General features: G+C 41.6%; 1 protein-coding gene across 1 annotated transcript in view; it reads right to left on the bottom strand.

The window, feature by feature from the left end:
* Positions 1–18503, bottom strand: part of CACNA1F (calcium voltage-gated channel subunit alpha1 F) — a 4101209-nt gene that overhangs the window by 3158825 nt on the left and 923881 nt on the right. The window lies entirely within an intron of this gene.

The following is an 18503-nucleotide window of genomic DNA, read 5'->3' as shown; positions in this document are numbered from 1 at the left end:
ATGCAATGATTATTCCTTTTAGACTTGTATATACCTATAGCTGTAATGAATGTGGACTACGGATGACACAGTATTGGCTGACAGACTGAACAGGCAGCTAAGGCAAAAAATTCATGGAAATCAGATGGGGTTCTTTCTAGGTATATAGGCAGAGGATGCAAAATGAAAACTGGCACTCTGGATGGAACAGGTAGAATGACAAGGAATATCACCAACAATGGTGAATGTAGATGCTCTTCATATATATGATAGGGTTGGGTGGGGTTCCATGAAAAATGGTGGACAAATCTGGGTTTCATTTCAAATGGGTTAAGTAAGTTTAAGGGTTATACATATGCAACCATGGACATACTGTTTTGGAAAGTATGACAGGAACTGCTTTTCTGTTTAACAAAGGAATAAGATGCGGTTTCTGACTTTTCTATCCTATTTATTGTATTTACACAGTCATTATTCATCAAGCTTGTGCTACAAGGAGTGGAATGGAAGGTGCAAGAAGCAATAGGGGAAAAAGCTCTGCTTAAATACAAATGAGTTATTGTTGACTCTTCCTAACCAAGAGGTATCAGTTTGGGTAGTTTGGAGAGTATCTAGGGGTTAATGGGAATAAAAAGGTTTTACCAATGATATCGGGAAATCCCAGGTATTCCTTTTAACTTCTTTTCTTATCAATAATTGGGAAGAGATGTTGGAATATGATGGTATGTGATGCAGCTTAACTGTTTGGGAAAGATTCTCAAAAAGTGGTATACAGTGTCCTTGAATTAAACTTTGAGATGATCAGCAAAAGAACAGACGAGGAGCTGCAGTTCTGGAGGAAAGTATAGGCAGTTTTGTGGAAGGATAAAGAAAACATCTCCCAGAACCACCAAATGGCTCAAAAAAGAAGTTATGTACCTACCATTAAGTTCCATGTTAGTTGTCTTCATCTCGCCTTCTATCTTGCTGGTTGGGATCGGAGCCAATCCTTGGCTCCTACTCGGCCATCTTCTATAGCTCGAGAGCTGTTTACTGGCTCGAGGCTACCCCTTATCCCGTGATGCCTAGCGCTAGCTACCCAGATCTCGTTTGTAATAGCTAACCCCAGACATAGCCAGAGAATCAACCTGTCCAAACAAACAGGTTGAGCATATCTGTCATACTCTCTAAGTCAGTACAGGAAACAAACCAGAGAACACTCAGCCAGTGAAACCAAAACTCCTTTCGATCCAATAGGACAGGGGGACAGAGGGTGGGACGCAAGAAAGAAGGCGAGATGAAGACAACTAACATGGAACGTTATGGTAGGTACATAACTTCTTTATGTTAAGTTGTCTATCTCGCCTTCATTCTTGCTGGTTGGGACAGCGTCCCTAGCACCTACAATCCTGGGTGGCTCATTGGAACAGACTCTACAGAACAGTGGAACCAAAGTCAGCTCTGCTCCTGGAGACCATATCTAGCTTGTAATGAGAAATAAAGGTATGAGGATTTGCCCACGTAGCAGCTGCACAGATAGAATCCATGGACAACCTAGATTGGAAGGCTACAGAGGTGGCCAACGCCCTAGTAGAATGACCTTTTGGTATGACAAGCAACTCTTTGTTTCTCAATCGATAAATGAAAGTAATAATGTGAGACAACCGCCTGGATAAGGTCACTTTGGAAACTGGGAGACCTTGTTTGCCTAGAGCATAGGAAAGGAATAGTTGGTCCGACTTCCTTATATCCTTAGTCCTATGCAAGTAAAAACGCAATTGTCTATGAACGTCCAATTGGTGTAATTTGTATTCTGCCTTGTTGGTGTGGTTAGGGAAAAAAACAGGAAGGTCTATAGATTGGTTTAAATTGTTTTCTGAGCAGAATCTTGGTAGGAACAAGGGATTAGTCCTCAGAGCAACCCTGTCCTTATGAAAAACCAAGTATGGAGGACGAACACATAGTGCCTGAAGTTCAGAGATGCGTCTGGCTGAAGTAATAGCTACCAGAAAAAGTGTTTTCCAAGATAGAAACTTAATGGAGCAGGATGCTGCAGGTTCAAAGGTGGGCATAATTAAGGAGGTTAGTACCAAATTAAGGTCCCAAGGAGGAGGGGGATCTCTCACTGGAGGTCTAAGGAGAGTAGTCCCTCTTAAAAAGGCTTTACAGAGCTTATGAGACATAATGTTTGAATTAGACAACCCAACATGAAAGTTAGAAATGGCCACCAATTGAACCCTGATTGTAGCAGAAGCGGACCCAGAATGAAAAATTTGTGCTAGGAACTCCAAAATTTCGTGGACTGGGGCTGAAAAAGGATCCTAGCCTCTGCCCAACAAGAAAAACGTTTCCACTTGCTAGCATAAGTCTTTCTAGTTGTGGACTTGTGACAGGAGACAATAATCTCACACACGGCTGGGGAAATGCTGGGAAGCCTGGCTAAGGTTGGAAGTGGAGCAACCAAGCTGTGAGCTGGAGTGTTTGGAGGGATTGATGCAGCCCGCCTGATTGAATCAGTAGGTCTGGAATCGGATCCAGAGTCCAGGGCTGATCGTGAAGGTAATGGTGCAGGAACGGAAACCATATCTGTCGAGGCCAGTAGGGGGCAATGAGGATAATTTTGCAACCCACCGGTATTGCTTTCTGTATGAGTTTCGGTATCAGGGGAAACGGAGGGATGGCATAAAGAAGTCCCTGAGGCCAATCGTGGACTAGAGCGTCTCTGGATGTGTGACCTGGAAGCGGAAGATGGGAGAAGTAGTTGCTGCATTTGCTGTTGAAGGGGGTGGAAAAAAATATCGCAGCAAGGCTGTCCCCATTTGGGGAAGATCAGATCCGCAAATACCTGATTCAGAGACCACACATGAGGCATGACAATAGCTCTGCTGAGCCTGTCCACTATGACGTTAAACCTCCCAGGGATGTGCGTGGCAATCAGAAATCGTTGGGAGGAAATCGCCGACTGCCAGAGTCTGAGTGCTTCTCGACATAGGGGGTAGGACCTGGTTCCACCCTGCTTGTTGATGTACCAGACCACTGACATGTTGTCCGTTTGAATTGCAATGGTCCCAGAAGGGAGAGAGTCTTGAAAAGCTTGCAACACTAGGAGCACTGCTCCCATTTCTAGGACGTTTATATGCAGGTGGTACTCATGAGGCTGTCAAGTGCCTTGGGCTGTTCTGCCCTGATAATGCCCCCCACCCTATCAGGGAGGCGTCTGTGGTCACAGTGGCAACCGGAGGGGGCTGAATGAAGGGTCTGCCCTGAGTCACTAGTGGGGAGACCATCCACCAGGAAAGGTGCCTTTTGCATGCTTCTGTAATCATGATCATGTGAGACATGGGCAGCTGTTGGAAAGACCACTATGTGAACAGAAGCGACTGAAGGTTCCTTATGTGAAAGTGGGCCAGTGGGATTAGAAGAACTGCCGCTGCCATGGAACCCAGAGTCTGAAGGACAAACCCGACTTGGATCCTTTTGCTCTGCATTAGAATTTGTACTTGCTGGCGAATTGTAGACACCCTTTCTGGCGGTAGTCTTGCGGACATGTTCCTTGTGTCTAAGTCTGCTCCTATATAGGTGATAGATTGACAGGGCAACAAGGCAGATTTTTGAAGTTTATTGTAATGCCTAGCTGGGAGCAGATTGTGATAGTGTAGTCCCTGGCTTGCAGAAGTTGATGCCTGGTAGTAGCAGTGAGGAGCCAGTCGTCTAGATATGGAAACACCTGGAATCCTCGACATCTCAGGTGAGCCGTGACCACTGCCATACATTTGGTGAACACCCTGGGGGCTGTAGTGAGACCAAAGGGCAGAGCTCGGAACTGGTAATGACTGGCTCCCAGCCGGAAGCGAAGGAATCTCCTGGAGTGCCTGTCCATTCTGATGTGGTAGCACGCATCCTGAAGATCTATGGAGCACATCCAATTGTCCTGACCCAGAAAGGGTAGAATGGATTGTAGCATGACCATCTGAAACTTTGTTCTTTGAACAGACTTGTTTAGTCTGCTGAGATCCAGAATCCGTCTCCAGTCCCCTGTCTTTTTTGGTACCAAAAAGAACCTTGAGTAAGTTCCGGATCCGTGTTGGTCTGCCGGGACTTCCTGGATGACTCTTTTTCTAGCAGTCTTGAAATTTCTATGACTGCTTGGTCCCACAGATTGGGTGGAACATCTGGAAGGGATTTGCTCGACGATAAGGGGGGTTGAGAGAAGGGAATTTTGTAACCTCCGGATATAGTTGACCGTACCCATTTGTCTTGCGTTAAATTTTGACAGGCTTTTGGGTACAGTGGAAGTCTTCCCCCGACTGCCTCCAGAGGCGGGCAGCCGGACAACCCTTCAGGGATGCTGAAAGGGCTTCTCAGAGAAGGATTCTCTGTTGCCCTGGTTCTGCGGACCCCCTCTGCCATGAGGGTGACATCTATTGTTGTTGTTTCCCCCTCTGCCCCTGGAGGAAAAATCGCTACATGTGTCAGGCGAGGCTCCCTGGGATTTTCGGAACCACATTTTACCACTCTTCTGACCCTTGGGGTATGGTCTGGAAGGAGTGGAAAAATGGACTCCCACGGCAGACAGAGTCTTGCTTTCTTGCTCACACCTAGTCAAAGTGTCTTTCACCTGTGGTCCAAAAAGAAAGGAACTATCAAAGGGGGTGTTAGTGAATGACACTCTTAAGGGTTCCGCAAAGTTACACAGCCGCATTCATGCATGTCTCCTAAGGGCCACGCCTGTACCGGCGGCTCTACTCGCACCATTGGCTGCATAGGAAATGAGCCTCATGGAGGAGTTGACTACAAAATTAAGGGTCGCCAGCTGGGAAGCCACTTTAGCTTGAGCCCCCTCAGCTGATGGATCCTGAAGGGTATCTCCGAGCTCTTTAAGGAGATCCCTCTGAAGCCAGGTAAAATGGCATAAGTAGTTCAGTGACCTCATAGAAAAGGTCAATGAAGCAAACATTCGCTTCCCGTATCTGTCCATGGTCCTAGACTCCTTGTTAGGAGGATGGACAGATGAAGAGGTTTCCGCTGGCTCTTTTTTGGTGGCTGCTGCTACCACCATGGCATCAACAGGAACACCCTTGGTAAGGAACTGCTTATCATGGGGTGTTGTGATGAACTTGCCAGGTCTCCTAGGAGTTGGTTCCACTGTATCTGGGGCTGACCAAGCCTTCTGAGCCACCACGGACATAAGTGGATCGAAAGGTGAAGAAACCCAGGAGGTGGAAGGTTGGGAACCGAACGCATCCAGAAATACAGACTCATCCTCGGTAGGGGCTAGGGGATTCCAGTTCCCCCTCTGCTTAAGCATTTCGAGGATGTCCAAAAAGGAAACATCTTCAGAGGGAGATCTCGGGGACCCTTCCGAATCATCTAAGTCTGTATCAGAAGTGACAGACTCGGGGGAGTCAATGTGCTTCCTCTTGCACTTCTTCTTATGAAGGGGCTCCTCTGAATGATCAGGGGAGGCCTCGGAATAAGAGGAAACACCCAATGGGGTGCCGGTTCCCCATGCTTGGGGTCTGGAGGAGGAGCAGAGGTTGGCACAGGCACTACACGGGACGGAGCCGATGGGGCCGATAGTGGAGCTGACTCAGTGGCCAGCACACTCCTCATGACATCAAAGGCGTCCCTGCCACGATGCAGAGAAGTTCCGGTTCAGAGGAAATTGGAATCTTTCTCCGCACTGAGGGAGCCGGCTCTGAGGCCAATGTAGGAGCTGAGCTCACCTGCGCTGAAGTTCCGAGAGGGAGAATGGGGTCGGACAAGGGTACGATGCCACTCGCCCCCTCTGAGCCGATGAGGGAGCCCCGGCGCCCAGATCCCTCGACAGACGGCAACATCGAGGGAATTGGAGCCGACGACGGAACCGAAGGAGATAAAGTTATCGGAGCCAACGGTTCCACTACTTGAACCCCAACGAACTCCGGCTCCAAGCTCAACTACCCTCAACATAGTTCTTCAGTATCAGGCAAAGGCATAAAAGCAGACTTAGCCTGCTGTCCTTCAAACATTTTGCACTTCTGATCTATGTTACAGTGGTTCCCCTTCACAAACTCCAATTACTGAATGCTCGAAATTCAGTAACTCGAGACTGTAAAGTCGAACCAACAAAAATCTCAAAACCCACAAGCACGAAAACAAAAAAACCCCAAACATACAGAACACATACACCAAACAACACGCACACCATACAACCCACATCACGTAAACTACAAGCCCTACACTACATGCACGCAGGGAGGCAAGGCCCCCTGCACCCCCCCACACCCCCCTACTTATATATTCTAACTCCGAGATCGCACTAATACATAAAATAAAAAACACCACATAGACATTTTACACTGCCTCGCGCACACACACACACACACACACACACAGAAATACAGACACATTCAACACTCACACTCATACTCCCACCTCCCTACCCTAACCCACACACACAACTTACAAAACACACACATACACTCACTTACCTTCACTTCCGTAAAAATCCCGACTCACACACTTCCCATCTCGTAGCTGACATGCATAAGCGCAAATTCGAGATAACTGAATTTGCGCTTATGCAGATTCGCGCTTATGGGTTTTCGACTTTAAAGTCTCGAGTTACTGAATTTCGAGCATTCAGTAATTCGAGATTGTGAAGGGGAACCGTTACAGTATACCTTGTTCTCATCTTCAGCAATACCTGACCACTAAACAAATCTGAGGAAGTCTCCTTTTAATAATAATCTTTATGTTTGAATGGCCAGAAAAAGGAATACCATGCGCTTTGGCAAGAAGTGCCTGGTGGTAGGCCCATGGAATTAACCAGCTGCTACATCAATTCTTCTATCCCCAACCAGGAGTCAATTCTCTGTACAAAAACCTCATGCTCCAGTATACAGACTCCCTCTGTCCTTGAAAGTCAAAAGCCTTCTTGGCTACATTCCTAAAGTTATGTAAGATGAAATCTAAGAACTGTACTTGTCAGAGCTCTGTCTGTGTGATCCCTCCCAGTTCCCCTGCTACAAGACTAGTATTTTTGAGAAAAAAAAAAAAAAAAAAAAAAAACAGCGGTAAAGGCAGGACAAAAAAAAAAAAAAAAAACTACCAAATAATCCTAAATAGTCCTGCTTTAAGGGAGCTCAGGAACACCAAAAGAACCAGCACAAACCTTGAAAAACACTCCAAAGGCAAATAATTGGTACACTCACTACTTCAACAACTCGGAATTTGTTTAAATACTACTTTAACTGTACAACAAATGAGTCAAGTGCTTTTGTCCCCAATGGACTTCATCAGAACTACTTAAACACTACATAAAACCACCTTATATAAAAATCTACCCTCCAAAGAATCACAGAACACATTGAAATTCAAACAGTCCCACACATGGTTGAATTTAAAGATACAATATTAAAAAACATGAATATGGCCTTTCAGTTTTTCCCATGTAAAATGAATCGCAGATACAGCATATAACTAAACTCACTATTCCCAAAGTTGTAAAACTTGTTGGCCTATAACGACTTATTTCTAGTTGAGAGAAAAACACTATCACAGGGAGTTCAGCAAAAATATCTAACTGTGTAGCTAGAACTTTAAACATATTCCAATATTTTATAATCACATCCTTAATTTGCTTGGTGTCTTGATTACATGATTGAATAACGCCTTGGAGAAATCTTTTTCATGGTAGATGAATTATTATTCCTTACCGTCTCACAATATTGCTCCTATTTACCACCAATAAAAGGAAGATATCCTGTACCCCTCCAGACTATGATATCCCGACCAATCTCATCCACTACAGCCTTGGGATAATCTCTCTGTATAAATAAATCTGTAATGAACTCACATTCTTTTAGAAAATCACCATGGTCTGAAATCATACATGCTTCCCTAACAAATTGGCCCTGGACGATGTTCCTTTTTTTGGTGAAATGGGTAGTCACTAGTATAGTGAACATATGAATTTGAAAAAGTAGGTTTTTGAAAAATCTTAGCAGAATACTTTTATTGCTCATGTTGTTTTTTGATAATGACATCTAAATATTTTAACTCACTTTCATGAACTTGATGGGTACATTTAAAAAAGGAAGAGGTCTATATCAATTTGTCGAAGGTGCACTTCTGTGTACCTTTCTTCATCAACCCAAAACCACCGAACATTCAGTTCTGTGAACGTTCACATCTAAAAATTATTTCACCAGGTAAAGTAAGCACTTGTCCAACACTACACCGGAACACACACCACAGTATGTCATAGGTTCATAGGTAGGTACTAGGCTATCAGCCCAAGACCCTAAGTAAGCCTAGCCAACAAGGTTCCCTGGCTTACGCTACCCAATAAAGTTAATTTCCTGTGCCCATGTCAAGTAGAGCCACAGAAGTGATCCCCGGAGTGTATTTCCTATTTCCGATCCACTCATCAAGATTTTTCTTGAAGAGCGCTAATGAGGAACTTTGCTTGACATAGATGGGTAGCTTGTTCCAGAGCATAGGAAGTCTCTGGGACAGAAATCTATCTCTCCAGCATGTCCTGTTTATTGTGGTGACAAGGTTTCGGTCCCTAGAGTGTGTAGCTCGGAGTGACTGGGATTTCTTTAGGTGTAGCATGTCCAACAGCTCTGGGTTTAACATAGCTTTATATGTTAGGCAGAGATCTCCTTGGAGTAGGCGATATGCTACAGACTAAAGCTGGAGTTTTTTGAGATGGTCAGTGTAGAGCATTGTTTGAGGTCAGTAATCCTCTTTGTGAGGTACTTCTGTGGCCTTTCCAGCTGCTGCAGATGTCTTGTGCAGTGCATTCCAAAAGGGGCGTTGTACTCTATAATGGATCTGAGTGCCGAGTAGAGGGGAACAATGACCTCTTTTTTCCTGGATGTGATGAGGTGTGCCACATAGAAGAATTTCCTGACTACTGTGACAATGTGATTATTAAAGGAGAGACTACTGTCCACCTGGGTCCCAAGGTCTCTTATCACACATTCAGCGTTACGTAGACTGCCGTTTATGTGGTAGTTCATGGGTACAGAGTTTTTATCAAAGGGGATGACAATGCATTTTTTGGCACTGAGCTTGAGGCCATGCCTCTGACACCAGGCATCTGTCTCAGTGAGGCCCTTCTGTAGAATGTCCACATCATTTGGGGACTCGACTATAGCTCCTAGTTTGCAGTCATCTGCAAAGCTCTTGAATCTTTGAAAAATTATTTTTTAGAAAAGGGCTATCAAGAAACAGAAATAGATACCTGCATCTCTGAAGCTTGGAAGCAGAGATTAGATAGATGCAGGCCTTATTTTAAATCAACTATAAGCACACATGCAGTAGGACGGCAACAGGACTCTACAAGTCATATTTTTAGAGTGCCTCTATAATATTCTAGTGATATAAGTCAATACTGTGACATTATAAAGAATAACTGGAAGATACTGAACAGTGTACCTGAGTTAAAAGACAAAATAGGAAGTACTCCACATTTTTCTTTCAAAAACAACAAATCCCTCAAACAACATCTTTGTTATAAGTCCAATATGCTAGAGAAAGGGAACCCATTCTCTGACAGGATTGGTACATTTCCTTGCAGATGTTGTTCAGCCTGTAAATTTATTTTTACCTGTCTGTCATACACACACCCAGTTTTAAGATTCACAATTAATGTTGATTTTTATGTTGACTGCAAAACGTGTAACCTTGTATATTTTTCTTTCTGTCAACTATGTCATATTATGAGCCATGGTACCACACACTCATTTAGGTTCTTTGTATTGCAAGTTTTAGACACTAATTTAAGAGGAGGTGATTTTAAAAACCACACTGAAACTAAAGAACAGAAGTGGATTTTATTGTTGAATGTAGAGAAACCACCTGGTCTAAATGGGTTTTTTCCATTGAAACCCTTCCTGAAAGGACGTAGACTTAAATAATGTTTTATTTTTATATATATTTTTATAAGTGCAATATGCTTGCATACATTTTTATAGCTGTTTTTATTCATGATATATGAATGTGTTTTCTTCAGTACGTGTTCTTTTAAAAATGTTGCAACTTTTTGATGACATCATAATTAAGGGCTTTTTATTTGTCACACTTTGTATAAAATACTTGTATTTCTTAGTTAATGTAGTCTGATGAAGCGGTGTGGTCACCGTGAAAGCGCTTACCACTCTTTTCGATACATCTGTTAAAGTTCCTGGATTTTAGCCTGTTGGTTTGGTATTTATTCATTTGTTTATTTACTTTTTTTTGCCGTATGTGTTAGCCTGTACTTCAGAGAAGTAGATACCAAACAGGAGAGGTCCCAGGACTGAACCCTGTGGTGCTCTACTTATCACTGGTTTGAAGTCAGATTTGGATTCTGCAACTTTTACAGTATGGGTTCTGTCAGTGAGCCATTTGGCAACTCATCTTGTGACATAGGGATTTATACCTAGTTTAGTGAGTTTAACTATAATTCTAGAATGGGAGATGGTGTTGAAAGCCTTGGTGAGGTCAAGATAGGCTGTGTGAACCACCTTACCCTCGTCTACGGCTTTGGTGACTGCCTCAAAAAAGTCGATCAGGTTCAGAAGGCATAATCTGCCTTTCACAAACCTGAACTGGGTATTGTACAAAGTTTGGAGGCTACCAATGTCTTTGTTTATGAGTTCCATGACGATACGTTCCATGGCCTTGCAGACCAGGCTTGTCAGGCTAATAGGGCGATAGTTCCAAGGATCAGTGGTGGCTCCCCCTTTGTGGCGTGGGATGACTGTTGCTGTGCGCCAGTCAGTGGGCACAAAGCCTGACGTGAGTCTATGATTGAACATGGTACTTAGGTGGGGAGCAAGTTCGTTCTGAAGTTCATGTAAAATGCAGCCTGGGATGTTGTCTGTTCCCATGGATGCTGTGTTTTTGGTTTTAGGGAGTGCAGCTTTCACCTGCATAGATGTGATTACAGGGACTCTGCATTCTTCCTGTATAGATATGGGCCCTTTAGAGGGTGAGAGAGGGGTAAAGTAAGCACTGAACCTATCTGCCAGGATGTTGGCAATATCAGTTGGTTCTGTAATTTTTGTGCCGTTGTGCTGTAACTCAGAGCAGATCTGGGTGTTGCCATTGAGATTCCTGACATAGCTATAGAATGCTTTGTAGTTGCCCATAGAATCAGTGGCGATTTTGTTTTCGTAGCTAGCTTTGGAGGATCTTATAAGGGATTTCAGCTTCTTACTGAGGCTGACCAGGGAGCTCCTCCACTCATAGGATTTTACTCTCTTTTGCAACAGTTTCTTCCTTTTGTTGTAGAGTTTGTTTATGGCAGGGGACCATCAGATTGGCTTCCTTTTTTTTGGAGGATAGCATCTTGGTTCTGTTTGGGATAGCACGATCCATGCACTCGTGTAAGTGCTTATAGAGTGCATTTGTATAGGATTCAGCAGTCGTAACTGTATTGTCCATCTGCATGGGTGCCATGAAGTTTGTCACTTCTGTCTTAAGAAGCATGAAGTTGGCTTTGGAGAAATTTTTTACAGTGGTTTCCTTAATAGTGGGTGGGAGCGGGATGCGGATATCTAGGGTGATTAGTTTATGGTCGGATCTGACCAAGGAGGAGTTGACTTCAGGTGTGAAACACCGGTCACTCATGTTGGTAATGACTAGGTCTAGGATACTGTTGCCCCTGGTGGGGGTGTGGATAAGTTGATCCAGGGCACTGGAATTTATGAATTCCAGAAAGCGTTGAGCGAAGGAGTTGGTACATGAGTAGTTTTCCCAGTTAATGGTGGGGTAGTTGAAATCGCCCATTATTAGGGTGTTTGGTTGAACCCTAATATTTTCCAGTATATCAAGAAAAGAGGAGAGGGAATCCTGGAGCATGGTGGGGGATCTGTAGCAAGCTACAATTTGGATTACAGTTTTGCCCATAGTTAGTTGCACTTGGATAACCTCGGATGCATTATGCTGCATAACTAGCCTGGAGGTGTGGATATCCTTAATGAATACAGACACACCTCTGCCTTTGGTGTTCTGGTCCAGGTTAGATGGCCAAAAAGTGTAGTATGAGTTATAGCCTGGTAATGCAGGGGTGATCTCTAGAGCCTTGAACCAGGTCTCAGTCACTACGCAGATATAGATGTTCTCCATTTTAAGGAGTGCCTCGAGTAAGTGCAGTGTGAGATTTAGACTTCTAGCATTGCGTAGCATTACCCCCAGTTTTTGCTTGCCTGTTCCTGTTACATTGGTGAATTTGTCATTTGAACCTTGCCTATAAAATGCACTAAAGGGGCGGCAAGACCTTTAGCCAGTATCCGGAATCCCAGGGGGTGACAGGTGCAGGCCATCTCTGACAGAGCATCGTGGTCTGTCGACCATGTCATCCCAGGCAGACACTGGATCCTCTTAGAATTACACCAGATGCTTAGCCAATTGTTGAAGTCAATCAAACCCACCCAAGTGGTGGGCTGGGCCCCCCTCCCCCGGCTATATATACCAACTCTGAGATCCCACTACAGTGGGGAAAAGGGCAAATTTGTGCTGCTGGCCAACTGCTTCCTTTCCCTACGTAAATCTTTCACAGATGTGAGAGTTCACAGAACTGAATGTTTGGGATTTTTGACGTGATGAAGAAAGGTTTGCAATAGTGAACCTTCAACAAATTGATACAGACCCAAAGGAAGTCGTTCCCATTATATAACCAATAAATTCAGTTAATTCAATTTTACTACCAGTCCATAAAATACAGACATCATCGAGGAAACTAGTATATAAATAGCATGATTTTAAATAAGTGAAATCTAAAATGCACATGTACACATGTGCACGTGCATATACAATACCAGAATAGCATAAATGGGGGCACAGGCTGCCCCCATAGTTGCTCCTACTGTCTGCTTAAAAAATTCCCCTTCCAAAAAACTTTGTGTTGGGAAACCAGACTTTATTACAGCTTCCTCCAACCACTCCAAACCTTGGTCATCTGGTATTATGGTAAATATATCTACTACATCGATTGTAACACACAACACATCTTGGTTGTATGTTAAACTGTTCATCTGGTTTTAAAAAAATCCTAAGAATCTTTAATAATATGGGTTTTCAGATTAAAAAAACTTCTTTAACTTATCATTGATGTAGACTGCTAGTGGATACGTTTTAGAACCACATGCAAGAAATATAAGATGTAAGGTGGGATTGTCAACTACCTTGTGGGCCTTAGGTATCCCAAATATAGTCTGGACACATGGATGCTTCAGCCAACGGAATGCAAAGGTATCTTCAATTACAGCTTCCTGCAAAAATAAATCATTCAACGGATCTATCTTGTGATAAGCTACTAAGATTTCATTCCTTGAAATTGACACATAGGTATCCCCAGAATGTATGATATTCATCATCCTACCAATATATTCTACAGTGTCCATTAATACATTACCCCACTGTCAGGTTTCATAATATGGATGGATTTCTTTATCATTAATTAATTATGATAAAATTTGTTTTTCTGCATAAGAAAAGTTAAAAAACTTTTACGCTTAGACAGGTTTCTAGATCTAATTTCACAGTTTACAAACTTATGAAAATGTTTCAGAAGTGGATGCAAAGGTAGATTACAAACACTTCTTTCTAAGCAGGTAATTCCTACTAGAAAAAGTTTGAGTATTAAACAACATATCCGGGTTTATTTTCCTCAAAAACAATTTAATATAAATTAAAGTGTGACATGTCAAAATACCTCGCTGGAACAAAAGAAAAACCTCTTTTAAAAATAAAAAAAGTAATTATTATCCAACATGATATTGCTATACGTGTGCGCCGCTTAATGCCCTTCCACACAACATCCAAAAGCATTTACGTCCATACTGAACTACATGGACGTAAATGCAGTCGGACATTGTACAGAATGCCGTTAAGTGAAGCCCAATGTAAAGATTACGGTGTTTGCTTAAAGTCTGCACCGCTTAACATTCTATGGGATAAAACCTATCCCGGATGCTAAGCAGCGCATACCTGTAATTAAAAACTTTAACATTACCCTGCTTGAAAACCACCCCTTCCACCTGAATAAGGGAAGAACTACATTTAGAAGTATTAAAGACTTGTGTTTTGCTTCCCCTTCCTCTTTCTCCGTTTCCTCTTTTTTTGGCGGCATACTGAATTTGGTCCTTGTATTTTTCCTTCTATGTTACTATGAATCCAGTTCCTAACAAAAAAGATATTAGAATTCTTTGTGAGCTCATAGAGATAGTGTTAAAGAATAATTTTGTGTTTTTTGAAGGGGAATTTTTTAAGCAGACAGTAGGAGTAGTTATGGGGGCAGCTTGTGCCCCTATTTAAGCTAATCTGATATTATATATGCGGGAGCGCATATACATTGTAGATTCCCCTCATTTTAAAGCATGCTATTTATATACTAGATTCCTTGATGATGTCTGTATGTTATGGACTGGAAGTAAAATTTAAATAACTGAATTTATTGATTATATGATGGGTACGACTTTCTTTTTTAAATTTTCCCATCAAGTTCGCAAAAGTGAGTTACAGTATTTGGAGGTTATTATCAAAAACCAACATGAGCAACAATAGTATTCTTCTAGCATTTTTCAAAAAACTAGTTTTTTGAATTCATATCCTCACTATACTAGTGACCACCCATTTTACCAAAAAAGGTACATTATCAAGGGCCAATTTGTTACGGCAGCACATATGACTTCACACCATGGCGATTTTCTAAAAGAATATGAGTTCATTATGATTTACTTATACAGAAAGGTTATCCCAAGGTCCTAGTGGATGAGATTGGTCGGGATATTATAGCCAGGTGGGGTACTAGTTATCTTCCTATTATTGGTGGTAAACATGAGCAATCCTGTGAGATGGTAAGGAATAAGAATTCATCTAGCACCAAAAAAGATTTCTCCCAGGTGTTATTCAATCATATAAATCAAGACACCAAGTGGATTAAGGATGTGATTATGAAATATTAGAATATGTTTAAAGTTCTACCTGCAACCTTAGATATTTTTGCCAAACCCCCTGTGATAGTATATAGGAAAACTAAGAATTTAAAAGAATTACATGAGGGGGCAGGTGGTAGGAACCCTGTGAATAACAGATCACACCCTGGGACTTATAAATGTGGTATTTGTAATTCATGCCCCTATATTGCTAACACTGACTGTGTTTTTCTTTCATCCAGAAATAAGTCATTACAGGCCAATAAGTTTTACAACTGTTCCAGTATATTTAGTTATGTGCTCAGTCTGTGTTCCATTTAATGCAGGAAAAACTGAAAGGCCTCTGAAAAGCACATATATGAGCACACCTATGATATTAGTAAAGATGTTGAAATCAAAGCCTTAGCTAAACTTTGTAGGATTTACCCGAAAGGATGCTTTACATTTTTTTACATTGGAACAGACTTCTAAAGACCCCAGGGGAGGCCAATGGAACGATAAACTAGAGTTTAGAGAATTATACTGCCAGCTCTTTTTGGGAGCTACCAGGGTTGAATGATCAAACTTCAATCAAAAAGGGCTTCTAAGTCATAGTTAATAATTATTCACTTGGTTATGGGTGGTACGGATTTTGTTTTTTCATGATATAAATAAAATTAATATATTTTTAGGGTGGAAAGGAGAAGACCTGCAATAAAATAATAAAAAAATTAGAAGTATACATTATTTATATAATATTTATTTCTGTATTATTTATTTCTGCATATATATATATATATATATATATATACATATTCAAATTTCTTAACACTGTACCTTTAAGGGCAACCATGTGTGAATCTGTTTGAATTTCACTGGTTTCTGTGATTCTTTGGAGAGTAGATTTTTATATATAAGGCGGTTTTATGCAGTGTTTAATTAGTTCTGATGAACTCCAAAGGGGATGAAAACTCTCAGCCCATTTGTTGTACGATTAAATTAGTGTTTTAACACATTTTAATTTGCTAGAGTAGTGAGTGTACCAATTATTTGCCTTTGGAGTGTTTTTAAAGGTTTATGCTGGCTCTTTTCATGTTCCTGGGCTACTCTAAAGCAGGAGTATTTTGTAATATTTTTAATAACTGTGACCCAGATTTAAGCTTACTGCTACAAGCCAACCCTTTTCTCCGAAGTAGCAACCTTCAGAAGTCAGCTATCTTTTGACACTGGTGACTCCAATTTGAACTTGCTACTTTTACTCTGCTCTTCTCCTAAAACAGCCACATCACCAGTGATTTCTTGCCACTAAGACTTCCCCACATGCTTATTTCCATGACTATCTGCATGTGACAGCACGTACACAAGGTGCTGTATCATCAAAAATATTTCTAAGCAGGACATCTGTTGGCATATCATAAAAAGTGACAAAATTGTTTGCTTCCTTGCCCCAGTTCATACTCTAAATGAACACTGGCCAATGGCAGCTGAAAAGCTTTCTTTCTCATGACCACATCTCAAGTGGATTGCCCAGGCACTACTGCTCCATTCTAACAAATGCAGGCCTAACAAGATTTCTGTCTGATGACATATCCCTGTTAGCAGCAGTTTCTTATATTCTACCAGGACAGAGTACAGGCCCTTTTGAAAAGTATGGAACAACTGAAGTTCCAAGGCAAACCACCACTAATGGAGTACACCTCTACTACCTCCTTCACATCGCTTTTTATTCTCCTCCTTATCTCTCTGGGCACTTGCACTACACATGTCCTACTTAGTTACACTGTGTACATCTAATCCCAGTACCTTGGCATGTACCAGAACCACTAACCACCCTTTTCCTGCAAAACTGAGTACCAAGGATAAGCTCAAGAAAATATCACCTAGTTCTTAGATCTAGTACAAAGCTTCAAATCCCTTCCCACCAGGAGGAGTAAGATGCCCTGAAGAAGTTTTTCAAAAGCTGTTTTATTCAAGCCAGATAAGTGAGCTGATGAACAAGCATTCTTGTTCTGTTTATTGCCTGGTAAATCATTCTTTTGCCGTTGTGTCCTGCTGACTAGAAGTTACCCTTTTTACCCATCTCTTCAGGTAAAGAACATTCCTGGTATGTCCTCACATCTTCAGGCAAAGTACTGATAATTATTCCCTAATTATAATGTATTCCAGCATTTCAAAAGTGGTAGCACAATATCCACTCAGCCACCTATTATAATAAGTGCTTACTTCTGCAATGAAATCACTGACATTATCTTCTAGTTTCTTTTACGTTCCCTAAACTTTTTTTTCTATATATTTCAGTTATGAGCTTAAAACATTCTATAAAGACTCACTTTACTACACTTAGCACAATCAGAATCCGACATGCTTGGCTTAACCCATAAGCAGAGGAGATTAGTACCTCAACAACTGTCCACGGTCAGTTTTGTTCCGATTACACACACTGATGACAGCCTGAATAAAACTATCAAATTCATTCCTCTTTTTATGTTGAGGAAATAATTTAGTACTGACCTTGGCATTTAGTGCTAAGTTTTCACTCCTACTACTGGTGTGGTTGTTAAAGGGTAATGATTTCCCTCTCATGATTTCACTCCTGCTCCTCCACTTTTGTTCCAATGCCAGTTGGTACTGACATTTCTACTGCTCCCATCAGGCTTCAAGCTGTTTCATTTGCTTGGCTGCTTTGAGGTATGCCCTCTCTAATTCCAATTATAATTTCTGTAATTACAGATGTATTTTAAGATTTTCTAGGGACACACTAGATGACCCTTTAGCTGCATGCTGCATAGCTACAAGTCCCTAACAGGTTGTCTCCATATCCAGAGGACTGAACTTTGACTGCAAACTGACTATTAAAAATCACACAGTCTTAGGAACTTCAAGGCAAGTAAGTCTGAAGACTGTGCTCTTTGGCAGATATCACCTTCACATTGTGCTCTCTAATTTCAAGAAGGGAAAAACATGTTAATCAAAGGATGAAATAGCAAGTACCATTGTGAATAGAAAGAGTATTCAAACCAATTTGTGTCAGTCATTTTGTTTTACACATTTTAACCCAATGTGCCACCAATATTATTTGATGAGTTTTGAATGCTGGGATTAATGTAACGCATTCTTCTGATTCTCTCTTCACAAAGTTAAGAAAACATTTTGTATGCTTGACTGCAAATGTTTTGTGAAAGGTTCACAAAAAGGTATTAGAAACCTGGGATGAGGCAGATTAAATGTTTCCATCCATGCTCTGGTCAGCTGGGTTTATATGTACTGTTTTCAGTGGTTTCTTCTATGATGTTTTATGTAATACTAACACTTTTCAAGGAAGGCAGCTTTATCAATGTAGTCTTCCTCTACATTGCAACAAAATTACACAATACTGGTACCATACACAAGCACTCTATACACACAAATACACAAGCAAGCTAATCTGATGTGGCGGTAAAGCATCCCCCACAAAAATAATGACTTCTTGCTTTCTCAATGTGAATGATTTCCCCCAACCTCTCCACACACAAACATTTCTAACACCAATTTTGCACTGAAAAAAAGAAAAGGACATGATGACTACAGGTGTTATTTTCTACTTCTGCTCAAATTTCAACAAATCAGCCTATGACCAGTCCTACAGTCTAATGTGCAGACTTAATGACTTGA

The sequence above is a fragment of the Protopterus annectens genome, chromosome 8.part0 (assembly GCF_019279795.1).
Source record: "Protopterus annectens isolate FY-2018-M chromosome 8.part0, PAN1.0, whole genome shotgun sequence".
Lineage (NCBI taxonomy): Eukaryota > Metazoa > Chordata > Ceratodontiformes > Protopteridae > Protopterus > Protopterus annectens.
Note: the sequence above shows the minus strand (reverse complement) of the source record. Positions and strands in the feature narration are given on the sequence as shown.